Source organism: Pinus tabuliformis, chromosome 8 (assembly GCF_031772625.1).
Source record: "Pinus tabuliformis cultivar Carrire ecotype Pingquan chromosome 8, CPIR1, whole genome shotgun sequence".
Lineage (NCBI taxonomy): Eukaryota > Viridiplantae > Streptophyta > Pinopsida > Pinales > Pinaceae > Pinus > Pinus tabuliformis.
In genome coordinates, this window is record NC_142294.1 from 1,084,559,287 (window position 1) to 1,084,576,578 (window position 17,292).

Consider the following 17,292-nt stretch of genomic DNA (forward strand, 5'->3'; position numbering starts at 1 on the left):
GAAATTATCCATGAGATAGTGTCCTGCTGTAATGCCGATTAGATCCATGTACCCATTCGAGAGAATCCGAGTTACTTATCTAAAATGTTTGCACTCTTGTACTTGTTCGAGATTACAGAGGATTTGAGATTTTATCCTATTCTTTTGCAAAGATCAGTAGGGTATGTATAATAGTTATGTCTCCATAATAAGCTGACATGATAGTGAATCATTGTGTAACTTTATTTGAGCCGACATGACTGCTCTTTATATTGTTTTGCTGACCGACTTATTCAAGAGGATTGTGCTTATCTTGGATGGTTGATCTAGACACTAGGTTGAATCATATACATTACATATATGTTCAGGAAGAGCTCTTTAACATTTTCCTTGACTCTTTGACTTTCCTATAGCATTTCAACATGTGCTAGAACTATGTAATGAACAAGAAAATCATTTTATATTTTACAAAAACAATATTTCTTTTCTTTTACAAGTACAAAGATCAAAATTACATTTATGAATACCAAACCTAGTTACATTTTATTCAACATATCCTCCTTCTTCCTTTCCCATCGACACTTTTTTCTCCATCAACCCCCGCGCGGCGATTGCGTGTTGACGACACCATGCAAATCATGAGAAAAGACAAAGGGGGTATGGGTTTGTCCTCCATTTAGGAATCCCATACTCCACCTTCATGCTTACCATGTAGACCATTAAAATCCAGCGGGACGGTTGGTGGCCATTAATGAACAACCTTGTCTTAACCAATTTCTGAATCAACTCCTCCCCAAAACTTTTGAATCTGTGTCCACTCCTCTCATCAAGTCATTATGCTTGCATTTACACAATATTTACATGAATTACAATGCATAAAGATAATTATAAGAGGGATTAAAAAAAAGGGTTGTCACAAAAACACTTTGTAAAAAGTAAAGATTCTTTGAGGTTCATTTCAAAAGATTGAAATGGAGGTGATAATTTTTTAACATAAAGTGATATTTTTTTTAGTGCCAATAGCTTCAATACATAATAAAAGATTTGCAAAAACATTGTAAAGAAAAGGGGAGTTTTTTTTTTTTTTGGCAATAATCAAAAGATGGAATTTCCTCATCTAAAATGGAATATCATATCAATGTAATTCTACGAGATAAATAAGAAGGTGTAATATACTTTGCGTTAGTGTTATTTTGATGTTTGCAATACTACAATTCTAAAAGTCAAGACATTTTAATCACTCGCTTAGTGTGCATGATTGATAGTACCTAACACTCGAAGGTGACATAAAAATGAAGCAAACCTAAGATAAAAGAATTAATGCAAGTGAGCGAGTACAAGTGAGTGTGATAAATATGTGTAAGTAGGAAAGTGTTTCCAATATGCCTCTCAAGGATAAAATATTTGCAAGAGTATAACCATGAACTTCAAAATCAAATTAAAGCAATTGAGTGGGACTTATAATAGAAATAAAACATCATTGATCACACTGTTGATATACTACAGTTGGAAAATGATATTTGAAGTGATCAAGGTATGAAGGAACAATTGATTGATTGATGCACTTTAAATAAAGTTAAGAGAAAAGTAAGATTAACTTTATGATACGTTAGATGCAACATTTACAAATCAGAGAGATTCAATTTGTGATAAAGAGGACCTCATACAGAAAGCTAATGCAATTTGTGATATAGATGAACTCATCGAAAATATTGATGCAAGTTGTTACAAAGAGGAGTTATTAGAGAATATTGATATAACAAATGATACAAAGGATCTTATCTAAAATTTCTATTGCAACATGTGAAATAGATGAAATCTTGTAGATGGTTTATGCTAATTGTGATACAAAATACCTAATGGAGTTACAAAAAATGAATGAAAATGAATTACAATCACACAATGATTGCACTATTAATAGAAGAAGAAAATGTGAAGATGCAGAAGAACAACATCAAGAGCTTTCCAAATGTTTCTTACACCATGGAAAGAGATACCATTCAACATAAATTGACATGGTTTGGGGTATGACAAAGGAAACAACTTGCATACTATGGATTACTCCAAGTTGGTTAAGTTTGTAAGCAAAAGATTTATTGAAGATGTCCAAAATCTTGAAAATAAATACCAACATTGTTAAAGAGTTGGTCACATTGAGAATTAGTGTTTTGATCTCCATTCTTGCCTTCATTGTTGGAAGACAAATCACTAATCAAATAAATGTCAAAAGAAGAATCTTATTAAGAATATCGATAATTATGAATGAATAAATTGTTGAAGATGGAATCCATAGGTGAAACAACTACATCAGTCTTACCACCTAGTCAATACATAGGCAAAGACACAAAAAAAGAAGCAAAGGAAAAATAACATGCTATTGAACAATTATTCCAAATGATTTTGGACATGATTTAGACCCAATTCTATGTGTCCTGTAAATTGAAGGATGGTACTCTCCATGCCTCAAAGGGTGGAGAAAAATGAAAAAATAAACTCTCCAACACCTTTAAAATGGGGAGTAACTTGATGAAATAATGAAGGTTAGTGGACAACAAAAAACCACTGGATTATTCAAAGTACATTGGTTATTGGTCATCTAAAATCCATCACATTGTTCAAAGTAGATTGGTTAGTGGTCATCCAATACCCACCACATTATTCAAAGTAGATTGGTTCATGGTCATCTAAAAATAACTACATTATTCAAAACGGATTGACAACTTAGACCAAACACTCTATGGTGTTCATGCGCTACTTTTGTTCTACATAACATGCTAGCTTCTTCACCATACCTTGACATCATTGACTCCATCTACGTTCTCTCATCCATGTATCTACATAACCTCTCTCTCACTTTATCTCTAGCCCTTGTTGATCTATACCTTGACTTGGCCTTCTAACATCATTTGCACTTGCTAGAATCACACTTCGAGTCCAAACCTGATGTTCCCCTTCTGCCACTTCATTGCAACGAGCATCTCAATCTCGTTTTTGTCTACATCAACTTTAATCCTTTCCTCTGCATCTGCTTGCTAAAACAATGATCCCAAATCATCTCAGGTTGGGTCACCCATGCATTGCTTTTGGCTTTGTAGCATGACCAAAAAATACATTTCTTTCTCCACCATGTAGCAGTTTCTCATTTTTGACCCTTCATTTTTCTTTGATGTGAGCGATTATTAAAAAAATAAAGAGAAATAAATACATGCCAAACACATCTTAAAAATAACACAAAACACCATAATTTAGCAAAACAACACCCTTATTAGAAAAATAACTCTGAATAATAAATCTACAATTCCTAACCTAAAAACATCTTACAACGATTTGTCATACCTTTAAATAAGTTACATAACATAAATATACTATGAACTAACCATAAATTACAAAAACTAAGTTAATTTTATAATAAAATAAAATTCACTCAAACTACCTACCAAAACATCTCTAACTTTCAATAAACTTATCTTAGTTTTTATTTATTTATTTTTATTTTTTATAAAATAAATAAAATTTTCCGCATCGAACTCACTTCTATCAAATTTCCATCCATATGTATATCAGAGTTTCCTAACCATGTCCTAAATAAAAAGTTTTTTTAAATATCTAATCTAAAAATGAACTACATTAAATGGTCATCCAATTAACTACATTAAATGATAGACGAAACAACTAATAATATAATTAAAATGAAAGACACTCTCATAAACCATAAACCATATGAATGACAAAAATTATTAAAAATAAAAATAAAAAACATCAGAGTTGCTACCAAAAGAGAGTTGAAGGTATCGCCAATCCTTCAATGCACACGTCTCCTATTTTTAGCAAGTGCAACCATCCCCGCGTCTGCAACAATCCCTTCCATGTTTATAATGGCCTGCGAGAAACTACGAAACCCCACATACCCAAAATAAAACATACTTCCATGTTTATAATTTACTTATAAGAAACTACGAAACCCTACATATCAAAAAACAGAGGCAGAAACTCTGAGAGCCCAACAGTCCTCAACAACATTACATATTATCTGTGATCACCACACATCTGATGTAGAACTGCTAATGGTGAATTTCAGTTTTTGGGAGTGAATAACTCGCTTTCGAACAGTCCGGTGTATCTACCCACTCTACCACTCAACAATGGATGATTTTAGTATTTAATGGTTCATCACTTCTCATATTTTCCCCTTATGTGCCGAGCTACAATACCAAAATTATTAGCTTATATTATAAAAACTGGGGCCGCGGGATCCCGTTTGGGCAGAGCATTAGGTGTCTCCGAGAACAATTTGAGCAGAGCACTTTGTGTATTAAAAAACAATGGATAGGTTTGGGCCTGAGACACCCATTGCAGGTTTCATGGCGATCTTGATGGTGGTGGCGTTATACATTGGGGCAGGTGCAGCAGAAAGAGAGATAAAGCTGGTATCCTTTATTTTCGGGGATTATGTTGTAAATAACAATCACCAGCAGAGGAGTCTGGCGAAGGCCAATTATCCATGGTATGGCATTGACTATGCCAACGGAACGGCTACTGGCAGATACACCAATGGCCGTACCATTGGTGACATAGTTGGTATTTCTTATTTCCCTCTTCCAGAATTCAACTTATTTTCCTGGAATATAAAGATAATTTGTATATTGGTCATTTTTGCTGAATTTATTTCCATGGCAGATTTTTGGAGAATATTTTGAAATTTATTATCTCCAATTAATTGCTGGACATTTTTATATGAAATAGATTTTGAGAATATTTTAAAATCTGATTATAATAATTGCGAAATCTGCTATCAATATAAATTCAGCAAATTTCATTCCTTCACAGTTAAATTTCAAAATATTCCCAAATCTACAAACATAAAAATACTGGTTATTTTTGTGATATTCATGAATTGGGGTGTTGCTAATTTTGCAGCTGAGAAAACAGGTTTGCCAATCCTGTTGGAATTTTCTGATAAATCCCATAACAAACAGACAAAAATCGCACTCTGTTTTTACACAGAAAAACAGAAAAATTCGCTTGCTGGAAACTGTGTTTCAGCAACACAGTTTTTTTTCAGTTGCTGAAACAGGTGTTTCAGCAACGGTGTTTCAGCAACAGGAAATTTTGTCAGTTGCTGAAACAGGTGTTTCAGCAACGGTGTTTCAGCAACGTAATTTTGACGTCAGGTAATTTTTTGAGTTACGAGCTGTTTCAGCAACGCTGATCGTCGTGTTTCAGCAACGATGACAGTATAACAGCAACAGGAAAAATTTAACTTGTATTTATCAAAATAAACTAACTGTTACAGATTTGTCTTCCTCATACAGAGGGAATTTCAAAAACTTCTATTGCTGAACATCTACTTCAGAAATTCACTAAGGAACGATTCTGTTCCACACAGATGAACATAAAAAAAACAAATTACATTCAAATTTCTGCACTGCTGTGCATTTCACTCTTCTGAAATTATTCTTCTTCCTCTTCACCCTGCTGCGTGCTTTCCTCTGCTCTGTGTGATTCTTCAGCTGCTGCTGCTGCTTCTTCTAACGCTGCTGCTCTCTCTTACTTTTCAGTCCCTGCACTGCTGTGCAAAAGGGCTTCTTTCATGTGAGCTCATGCTGCTGCACATTCTTTCTTCAAAACACATAAATTACATTCCAGCGCTGCTGCGCTATATTGCTAAACTCTTAACACTGCTGTGTGCTGCGTTTCCATATTCACTAATAGAAAACTATACTCACGCTGCTGCGTGCTCTCCTCTGCTCTCTATCTTTCTCTCTAACCTTAAAAACAGAACTGCTGTGCGGTATTTATATGCTGAAAAATATCTGATTAAAACAATAAACTATTACAAAATATCTTCTAATGTTTATCTCAGAATTTATTGCAGCAAGGCGGTGATGCCTTTATCAAAATCAAGTCGGCTGTCTGCAGGGGAAATCAGCTGAAACTTTAATGCATATTTATGTGCAAAAATATCAAAGGCGACTTGGCTGCACCGAACACCTTTAACATTTACTGCAAATCAGATTCCTGTGCAGCTGTTCATTGTTGCAGTTGGAATTAAATTCCAACACTCCCCCTTAATTTCAACTGCTGGGCATTCAATTGTACCCAAACACTTCCTCTCATAGAGGAATTCACCAACTGCTTCTGATGCAGTTCCACAACCAATTAAAATTGTCTTCCTCTTAATAGAGGGGTTTACCTGAGACTATGCTGAAAAGCATCTTCCTCTCAACAGAGGGATTCACCAAGGAACGCTTCAGTTCCACAACCAATTTCTGTTATCTCAGAAAATTACAGTTTCAGCCACACAGGCTGTTGCTGAAACACGTGTTTCAGCATCTGGCAGACAGTTGCTGAAACACGCCTGTAGAATGCATTGTTGCTCCAAAACACAGCGAGAGAATCTTCCTCTTAACAGAGGGATTTCAACATGCCTACTTCAGAGGCACTTCAATCTGTCCAAATTGACACTACTGTGTCTGCCTGATATTTTACACTGTTGTGTGTGAAAATATCTTCATTCGCATTGTTCTTCACAATGGCACTCAGGTTGCAATATGCTCTATACTGCTATTCATTACAGACTCTGTCTTCTCCTGAAAAACATTACACTGCTGTGTGTAAAACTTTCAATACATTTATGCTGCTGCATATACAGCTGTCTTAGCACTGCTATCTCAGCAACTCTCTATCAGCACTCTGTTTCAGCAACTTTGTCTCAGCATTGCTGTCTCAGCAACACTGTCTCATTATGCTGTCTCAGCAACTGCTGTTTCAGCACTGCTGTTTCAGCACTCTCTCTATCACTGCACTGTTGTGCATAAAATAACTTCTCAAATTGCTCTTGCGCTGCTGCGCATTCCTTTCACATTTAACAACAAAAATACGCACTGTGTGCTCCCCTTCATTGATTACACTCGCACTGCTGCTGTGCCACTACCTTTCATTTCTTCAACAAAAAATTTCATGCTGCTGCATTTTCTTATTTGCATTGCTGTGTAAAAACACATTTCTTCATTCTCTCTTAGTTCTGGTTTCATTTTCTTCGCACTACTGTGCTTCTCCTTCTTGCCATCACGCTGTTTTGCGCTGCATTCTCCACACAACAAAAAAAAATTAACATGGGGTGCTGCCTTTTCTTTTTACACCCTTGCTTCACACAATCTTCAGCTTCATTTTTTTTACACAATGCACTACTGTGCAATTCCTTTGGCTTTCTGCTGCCACACACATTCTCATTCATTCAGTGTGCATTAAAAATCTGCTGTTTTATGTTCTGTCTTCCCACTGCTGTGAGGATCTTCTTGCTTTGAATACTTTTCTTCTTGCGCTGCTTCTCTTTACATTTCAACGCTGCCATCTTTTCTTCTTTATGCATTTCTGTGCATATTGCATAAACACAAAGCAAAAACATTGCTGATTTCATCACTGCTGCATATTACCTTTTAGAGGGATTAACAAAAGTTTCATTTGCAACTGCTGCGTTGCAATACATCCTCCATCAAAAAATGACTGTTAATACAGTTCAGCAAACAAAAATTTACAAGCTCCCCTTTAGTGTATGCTTTATCTTCTTTCAGCAGAATCTTCTCAAAAGAAACTTAGATCAGCTAGAGAGCTCAAGGGACTTTCGGACTGTGTTTTCTTCCTCCTCCATACTTGTGTAACTTTCTTCTTTTGCATGGGTTTAGCTTGTGTAAAGGCCCATGTCAAGTTACAGTCACGTGCCATATGCCCAATGTTATGACACTTGAAACATTCAACATTGTTCATGAATAAAAATTCATGATTTCTTCTTGCAAAATTATTTCTTGGAGATTGTCGAGGACCACAACATCTATCTCCATAAAATGCTCTACAGTCTTTTGCCATATGACCAAAGTTTGAACAAGCATAACAATAACCAAGAAATGAACTTTGGTACCTGGGAGATGGAGGTTTCGTTGATGTACTTCTGAAGCCTTGCTGCCTTGAGATCCTTTGTTGATGACCATTGCATCTTGCCTCTTTGACATCAGCTACATTTCTTCTTGTAGCTGGTTTTATGCTTGGAGCAAGATTTCTTCTATTGCAGCCTTCATTTTTCTCCTTGCCTTTGCTGGAACTAGGAGCATCATACCTTCTTTCTGACTTCTTCACATCTCCTTTGCTTAAAGCATCCTCATCCTTCTTTGAGGGTTCACCTACATACCCAAGTCCTGATTTATCATATGGAGATCTGTGATAGCTGAGCATATCATCCAAGGCTTGAGAGCTCTTCATGATCTTGTTCATCCCTTCAACCTTCTTCCTGAGGAGGACAATCTCTTCTTCTAACTTTTCACATTCATTATTTTTCTTTGCTAGTTGTCCCTCAGTTTCTTCCTTGCTACGAGTAGCTTCAGCTGCTACTATTTTAAGGGAGATAATATCAGACTTCATTTTGGAGATTTCTGCTTGACTGCTCTCCATTTTCTTTTCAGCTCCTTTTGCCTTCTTCTTGGCTTCTTGTAGTTCGGACTTAAGGGAGGAGACCTCTGCCTTGTACTGTCCAATCTCTTCTACAAGTTTGTTCACTCTTATGTGCCTTTGTTCAAGTTGACTTGACAAGGCGTCTTCCTGCTTTTTTGCTCTGTTCAACTGATTTGTCATAGACATGACTTCTTCATGATGCTTCCTCTTGCTTTCATCAAGTTCCTTCTTAATCTTGGCAAGCTCTTCATCCCTTTCTTTTACTTGAAGCTTGATGAGGTCAAGCTTTTTATTTTCAGCTCCTATGATGGGTTCTTCTTGACTCATTGTCATGGTCAGTGCTCCCTTTGCATGAAGGTCATGCAGTCTCTCCCATATATCCTTTGCTGATGTATATTTTCCAAGATTCTTCTTCACTGAATCGGGGAGACCATCCAAGATAGTCTTTGCTGCTTGTGCATCATACTCCATGGATTCTTTATCCATATTGCTGTCATCAATCACTGACTCCCAGACTTCAATCCCTTCAAACATTAGGAAAGCCCTCATCTTTACTTCCCATACATCAAAGTTTCCATCAAACTTTGGAACTTCAAATAGACTGTAGTCTAATGGATTGCCTTCTAGTTTAGTAGAAAGGGGGGACACATTTTTAACAGGTCTGGAGGCTTTCTTCTTTGACCTTGCCATTCTTATTCTAGGCTTTAAAATCTCTGACTGTGTTTTTAAAATCACTGACTGTTTCTTCAATAACAACACAGAAAATATTCTTGAAAAATACCTTAGATTCTTTCTTGGCTGAGTCTTCACACTGCTGGAGAAGTTGCTGCTGCAAGAAATCTTCCTTCAGCTTCTTTAACACTTCAAAGAGCCTGAACTTGGCTCTGATACCATGTTGGAATTTTCTGATAAATCCCATAACAAACAGACAAAAATCGCACTCTGTTTTTACACAGAAAAACAGAAAAATTCGCTTGCTGGAAACTGTGTTTCAGCAACACAGTTTTTTTTCAGTTGCTGAAACAGGTGTTTCAGCAACGGTGTTTCAGCAACAGGAAATTTTGTCAGTTGCTGAAACAGGTGTTTCAGCAACGGTGTTTCAGCAACGTAATTTTGACGTCAGGTAATTTTTTGAGTTACGAGCTGTTTCAGCAACGCTGATCGTCGTGTTTCAGCAACGATGACAGTATAACAGCAACAGGAAAAATTTAACTTGTATTTATCAAAATAAACTAACTGTTACAGATTTGTCTTCCTCATACAGAGGGAATTTCAAAAACTTCTATTGCTGAACATCTACTTCAGAAATTCACTAAGGAACGATTCTGTTCCACACAGATGAACATAAAAAAAACAAATTACATTCAAATTTCTGCACTGCTGTGCATTTCACTCTTCTGAAATTATTCTTCTTCCTCTTCACCCTGCTGCGTGCTTTCCTCTGCTCTGTGTGATTCTTCAGCTGCTGCTGCTGCTTCTTCTAACGCTGCTGCTCTCTCTTACTTTTCAGTCCCTGCACTGCTGTGCAAAAGGGCTTCTTTCATGTGAGCTCATGCTGCTGCACATTCTTTCTTCAAAACACATAAATTACATTCCAGCGCTGCTGCGCTATATTGCTAAACTCTTAACACTGCTGTGTGCTGCGTTTCCATATTCACTAATAGAAAACTATACTCACGCTGCTGCGTGCTCTCCTCTGCTCTCTATCTTTCTCTCTAACCTTAAAAACAGAACTGCTGTGCGGTATTTATATGCTGAAAAATATCTGATTAAAACAATAAACTATTACAAAATATCTTCTAATGTTTATCTCAGAATTTATTGCAGCAAGGCGGTGATGCCTTTATCAAAATCAAGTCGGCTGTCTGCAGGGGAAATCAGCTGAAACTTTAATGCATATTTATGTGCAAAAATATCAAAGGCGACTTGGCTGCACCGAACACCTTTAACATTTACTGCAAATCAGATTCCTGTGCAGCTGTTCATTGTTGCAGTTGGAATTAAATTCCAACAATCCCGGCGGCCTACCTGGATCCATCCACTGATGAGAACATTGTGTTGAAACGAGGTGTCAACTATGCTTCGGGTGGAGGCGGCATTCTTAACGAAACAGGATCTCATTTTGGAATCACTTCTCTCGTCAAATTGTCGTCTTTTTTTTTAAAGTTAATTTCATTCTCTGACCTGCTAACTGCATTCCACGTGTAGATACAGCGACTGTGTATGTGGAGACAAATAGAGATGTTTCAAGGCACTAAGATTACTATCGCCAAGAAAATCGGGCATTGGGACCTGTCGGTTGCATTCCTCTGCAGCGGGTAATGACAACAGATGGTAGTTGCCAACAGAATCTCAACGAATATGCCGTCAAGTTTAACGCTGCTGTGAAAAACCTCATCGCTGATCTAAATTCGAAACTCCCAGCAGCCGGCTTTATCTTTACAGATGGTTACGATTTCTTTATGAAGCTTATAAAGGATCCCCAAGCTTATGGTGAGAGTCAAAAACCTTTAATACGTAGCAATTTGCTATTCAAATAACATGTTTCATGGGGTTGGTTTTGGATTGGCGAATGAGTGTATTAACGAGACTTTATGTATACAGGGTTTGATAATTCTGATACTCGTTGCTGCAGTATTGGAGGATACCGGCCCACATTAACATGCGTGTCTGCTGCAAAGCTGTGTCCAGACAGAAACAGATATTTCTTCTGGGATGAATATCATCCTAGTGACGCTGCAAATGTATTGATTACAAAGGATCTTCTGTCTACCGTAAAATTTTTCCTAGTGACGCTGCAAATGTATTGATTACAAAGAATCTTCTGTCTACCGTAAAATTTTTCTCCGCCAATTCTACTCACTCACCATCTCCATCGCCTATCTCCATTGCTATCTCCGTCTCCATCGCCATCCCTATTTCTGTAGTTCTAATAGTTGAATGAATAAAGAATGAAGATTATACAGTGATACATTGACCAAAAAAAGAATATAACTAACAGTAAAATTGAATGCGCATTCATAAGAAACAACACAAGATTTACGTGGTAAAATACTGACAGAGTGTCAACGAAACATCCACGGGGCAAGGGATTGGAATCTCTATTAATTCAACAATGATTCTCCATGATTACATTTCTTGGGGGTTCACTAGTTTTATACAAGCCTCCTCCATTACATAATTGTTGTTTCGGTATAAAACTAACTAGTTACATTTTTACCCAAATTTACATGATTCGTTGTCAAACTTGCAACAAACTCCACCTTGACAGCAATTTTCCTAATCCCTTGCCCATGCCCATTCATCATATTTTCTGCAAGCCAAGAGAAGCTAAACACCATCGTAGCTTCTCTACTGTAACTGGTTTTGTGAATATGTCTGCACAATTCTCCTGCATATGGACTTTTTGAAGAGCTACTTTTCTGCCCTCGATCACATGTCTCAGAAAATGATACCTTACATCAATGTGCCTGGTTCTGCTATGATAAGCAGGATTTGTAGCCAAGTGAATAGCACTTTGACTGTCACAAAGTACATTCACTTTCTCCCACGTCCTTCCAATCTCATCAAGCAAACCCTTTAACCAGATTGCTTCTTTATTGGCATCTGAAGCAGCTATATATTCTGCTTCGGTAGTGGACAATGCAACTGTTTCTTGAAGCTTTGACATCCAACTAATTGCTCCACCTGCAAGAGTAAAAACATAACCTGTAGTAGATCTTCTTTTGTCCAAATCACCTGCATAATCAGCATCTACATATGCATAGACTGATCCTTCACTACCATTAAAGATGATGCAGTGGTCACTTGTGCCTCTTAAATATCGAAGCACCCATTTCACTGCTTGCCAATGTTCTTTACCTAGATTTTCCATGAACCTGCTGACAACTCCAACTGCATGTGAAATGTCAGGGCTTGTAGATACCATCGCATACATTAAGTTGCATACATCATTTTCATATGGTACATGAGACATATACTACTTTTCTTCATCAGTTCTAGGACTCAAAACCGAAGAAATCTTAAAATGGGAAGCTAGTGGAGCATTAACAGGTCTCACATTGTTCATAGAGAACTTTTCAAGTACTTTCTACACATACTTCCTTTGTGATAACCAAAGCTTACCATTTTTCCTGTCTCTATGTATCTCCATGCCCAAGATATGTTTTGTTGCTCCAAGATCCTTCATATCAAACATCCTAGAGAGTTGATCCTTTAACCTGTTGATCTCTTCCATGCTTTTGCTTGAAATAAGCATATCGCCAACATACAAAGCTAAGATAATGAATATGCCATTGAAACTTTTGAAGTATACACAATGATCATACTCACTTCTTATAAAGTTTTGGCTCACCATGAAGGAATCAAACTTCTTGTACCATTGTCTGGGAGACTGCCTCAGACCATACACTGATTTCCTAAGCTTGCAAACTAATCTTCTACTGCGACCTTGTACAAAACCTTCTGGCTGTTCCATATATATCTCTTCAATCAAATCACCATGTAGAAAAGTTGTTTTAACATCTAACTGTTCTAACTCAAGATTAAGTAACGCAGTTAGTGCCAACACAGCAGGAATAGAAACAAGTTTTACAACTGGAGAAAAAAATCTCATGAAAGTCTATACCTTCAACCTGAGAATACCCTTTTGCTACGAGTCTTGTCTTATACCTTTCGATACTTCCATCAACTTTTTGTTTCGGTTTGAAGACCCACTCACATCCAATAACACTTCTCCCTTTAGGAAGCTCTACAAGATCCTAGGTGTTGTTCTTGGCTAAGTAATACATTTCTTTTTCCATAGCCATTTTCCATTTTTTGCTATTAGTATTATCCACTACTTCCTCATAGCAAGAAGACTCCCCATCTTCAATAATCAAAGCAAAAGGTGAAGCAGAATCTTCATAACTTTTGGGAGTTTTTCTTTCCCTTGTAGATCTTCTTAGAGCGACTAGTTGCTGAACTAGTTTAGAAGCTTCAACGGCTTCCTTTGTGTCTTCAACACCTTTTTCTCCAAAAGTCTCTCCTTCCTTTTGACTGTCACCAAAAGGTCTGGCCTCCAACTGAACTCGTTCATTTGGCGATACCTGTTCCTGTTCAATTCTTTCAAGATTTGATTTTAAAAGAGAAGATTCATCAAATGTTACATCTCTACTAATGACTATCTTCTGCAATGTAGGATCCCACAACCTGTATCCTTTCACTGCATAGTCATACCCAACAAAGACATAACATTTCGATTTTGGATCTAATTTTGAACACTGATTTTTAGGAATAAGAGAATAAGCATCACAATCAAATATCCTCAAATGTGAATAATCACAAGACTGACCTGTCCAAACTTCTTTAGGAATTTTACAATTAATTGCTACTGAAGGTGATCTGATGACTAAATAACAAGCAGTAGCTACTGCTTTTGCCCACAACTCCTTTTGCAAGTTAGCATTGCTGATCATGCTTCTGGCTCTTTCCATAAGAGTCTGATTCATACGCTCAGCAACACCATTTTGCTGAGGAGTATAAACAACAATTTTATGTCTAATAATTCCCTCATCCTTACAGTATTGTTCAAATTCAATTGAAGTGAACTCACCACCATTGTCAGTTCTTAAACATTTAATAGATTTGCCTATTCTTTTCTCTACCATTTCTTTAAATTGTTTAAACACATTGAATACATCAGCTTTCTTTTTTAGCACAGAGAACCAAACTTTACAGGAGAAATCATCAATAAACGTTAAAAAAATATAGAGCACCTCCATATGACACAACAGGGGATGGTCCCCACAGATCAGAATGAATATAGTCTAAAATATCTTTACTATTATGATTTCCAACTTTAAATCTCTGTTTACACTATTTTCCATACACACAATGTTTACAGAAATCTAACTTCAAGGATTTCAGATCGGGAAGAGATTTATGTTTCATCAATATCTGAAGACCTTTCTCACTCATATGACCTAATCGCTGATGCCGTAGACGAGTACCTGCTTCTTTCTTTTCTGACGCAACCGCTGCTTCATTGACCTGAGTACTTTCTTTTAACCTATAAAGATTTCCGACCTTTTTTGCTTTCATAACCACTAGGGCTCCTTTAAAGACTTTGAAGATGCCATCCTGAGCTCTAAACTTATAACCATCTGAATCCAACACTCCCAAAGAAATCAATTTTTTCTTCAAATCAGGTACATGTCTAACACTAGTTAATGTTCTAACTGTGCTATCGTACATCTTACTCCTGATATTCCCCATCCCAACAGTCTGACATGAAACATTATTACTAATAAACACAGAACTACCATTTACATTTTCATACGAAGTAAACCAATTTCTGTGTGGACACATGTGATGAGAAGCACCAGAGTCTAACAGCCAATTTTCTAAACCCTAAGAGACATTACATTTAGGTGAAGTTTCATTTATCATACACAATTCTTCAGCAGATAAAACTTTGTCTATCATACCTGAATCGACCTGATTCACTTCCTTCTTTGGATTATTGGATTCTTTCTGTTTCCAACAATATTTCTTCAAGTGTCCAATTTTATTGCAGTGCCAACATTTTGTCTTACACTTCTTTCCCTTCGATTTAGATCTGGAAGACCCCCTTGGTTTTTCTCCTCTTTGTTTTGAGCATCCTCTAGCTACCATGGCTTATGATGCAGCTGTTTCAGTACTGGATTTCCTTCGTACTTCTTCAGATAGGATAGCTCCCATGACTGACTCAAACTTCAAAGAATCACCAGTGCTCAAGCTGATTGAAGTTACGAAGTGATCCCATGATTCGGGCAGAGAACATAGCAAGGTTATGACTTTATGTTCTTCCTGAATTTTAACTTCCATATCTGTTAATTGGCATATAAGTGTATTAAAAACATTCAAATGTTCTGCAACTATTGAACCTTCTTTCATTCGAATATTGTACAACTGTCTTTTCAGATAAATTCTATTGGTTAATGACTTTGTCATATAGAGTTTTTCCAGTTTTTCCCACAATCCTGAAGCTGTACTCTCTTCAACAATGTTGAAGAGAACCTCATCCGCGAGGCATAACCTGATGGTACTGAGAGCTCGGGCATCCAAGTCCTCCCAGTTTGAATCAATGATAGTTGCAGGTTTCTTAGTTTTCCCATCCAATGCCTTGTGCAACCTTTGTTGCACAAACAGATCCCTTACTTTCAATTTCCAAAGAGCAAAATTCTCTTTCCGGTGAATTTCTCTACCTTGAATTTCACATTCGACATCTTGGCCATTTTGTTCTTCACCTAGGGTTTCAATGTTTTCAGCTAGGGTTTATATTTCCTTATTTCTCCAAGATTTTTTTTTTTTTTTTTTCAATTTAAATAGAAAAAACCCTTTAAATTTATTTATTTATTTATTCAATTTAAAAAAAAGCTATCCTTTTTTTTTCTTCAATTTACACTCATCCACCCCTTTATTTTCACAACTTTCTGAGAAAAAAAAAATTCTGAGACAAAATTTCTTTTAAAAAAATACCTGGATTCATGTTTGTTGATCAGGTTTTGGCAACACGTAGGCTCTGCTCTGGTTTGATGGCTCTTCTATGCAGAATGCAGGTCTATGGCCAACAACACGACCTTTGGTTTAATGCCTCTTCCACGTAGAACGCAGGTCTATAGCCAGCAACACGCAAAGGACAATGGTTCGATGGTTCTACGCATAACACAAATCTCACTGCAGTTCGATGGGTCTCTGATGAGCAACTCGCAGAGGGAAATGGTTCAATGGTTCCACGCAGCACGCAGAGACCATTGTGGTAGCGTGCAGTCAACATAGCTTCAAGCCAACAACACGTAGTACACGGAGGGTCTTCAACTCTGATGTTTTACCAAACCAACAACTGGTCCATGCAGAGCACAGACACGCAAAGGGTTTGCTGGATTCCTCTTCATGCTCCTCACGCAGAGATCATGTAGCAATGAGCTTCACGCAGAGCAACTGGTCCACGCAGGGCACAGACACGCAGATTCTGCACTTCACGGTTCTGCACTTCACGCAGAGATGGGGTGTCCACCCTCAGGCATGCAACATGCAGTTCTTTCAAGCAGGGCCTCCTCAACGCAGATAGCAACGTAAAAACACGCTAGTTCCTCAACGGCTCAGAGAAAACCTTCACGCAGCAACACTACACGCTGGTTCGCACGCACTTCAACGCTCAAACACGCTGGCTCTTCAACAGCCTCCCCTCAGAGAAAAACCTTCACGTAGCACCAAACCGGCTTTGATACCATTTGTAGTTCTAATAGGTGAATGAATAAATAATGAAGATTATATAGTTATACATTGACCAAGAAAAGAATATAACTAATAGTAAAATTGAATGCGCACACACAAGAAACAACACAGGATTTATGTGGTAAAAGCTTGACAAAGTGTTAAGGAAACATCCACAGGGAAAGGGATTGGAATATCTATTAATTCAACAACGATTCTCCATGATTACATTTTTCGGGCATTCACTTGTTTTATACAAGCCTCCTCCATTACATAACTATTGTTTCGGTATAAAACTAACTAGTTACATTTTTACCCAAATTTACATAATTCGTTGTCAAACTTCCAACAATCTCCATCTCCATCTCCATCTTGACAGTACATTTGTCTCCATTTTATTCATGCAGATATATATATATTACAAAAACTGGCACGGGCTACCCATGCCAGAGGAAAGTGTTAGTTACCTTAGTTTGTACTATTAACTTACAGTCAAACTTTCAACTTCTAATTATAGAAATTTAGTATTATTGTTTTATGAAATTTTTTGCAAGGAAGTAATGGTGGCTTGACTACTATTGTTTTCTGACATTTTTTTGCAAGGAAGTAATGGTGGCTTGACTACTATCA

General features: G+C 37.1%; 1 pseudogene; it reads left to right on the forward strand.

Annotated features, from left to right (window-relative positions):
- The first annotated feature begins 4,301 nt into the window (after window positions 1-4,301).
- On the forward strand, window positions 4,302-17,038 carry LOC149239109 (GDSL esterase/lipase At1g74460-like; annotated as a pseudogene).
- Window positions 17,039-17,292: the final 254 nt, after the last annotated feature.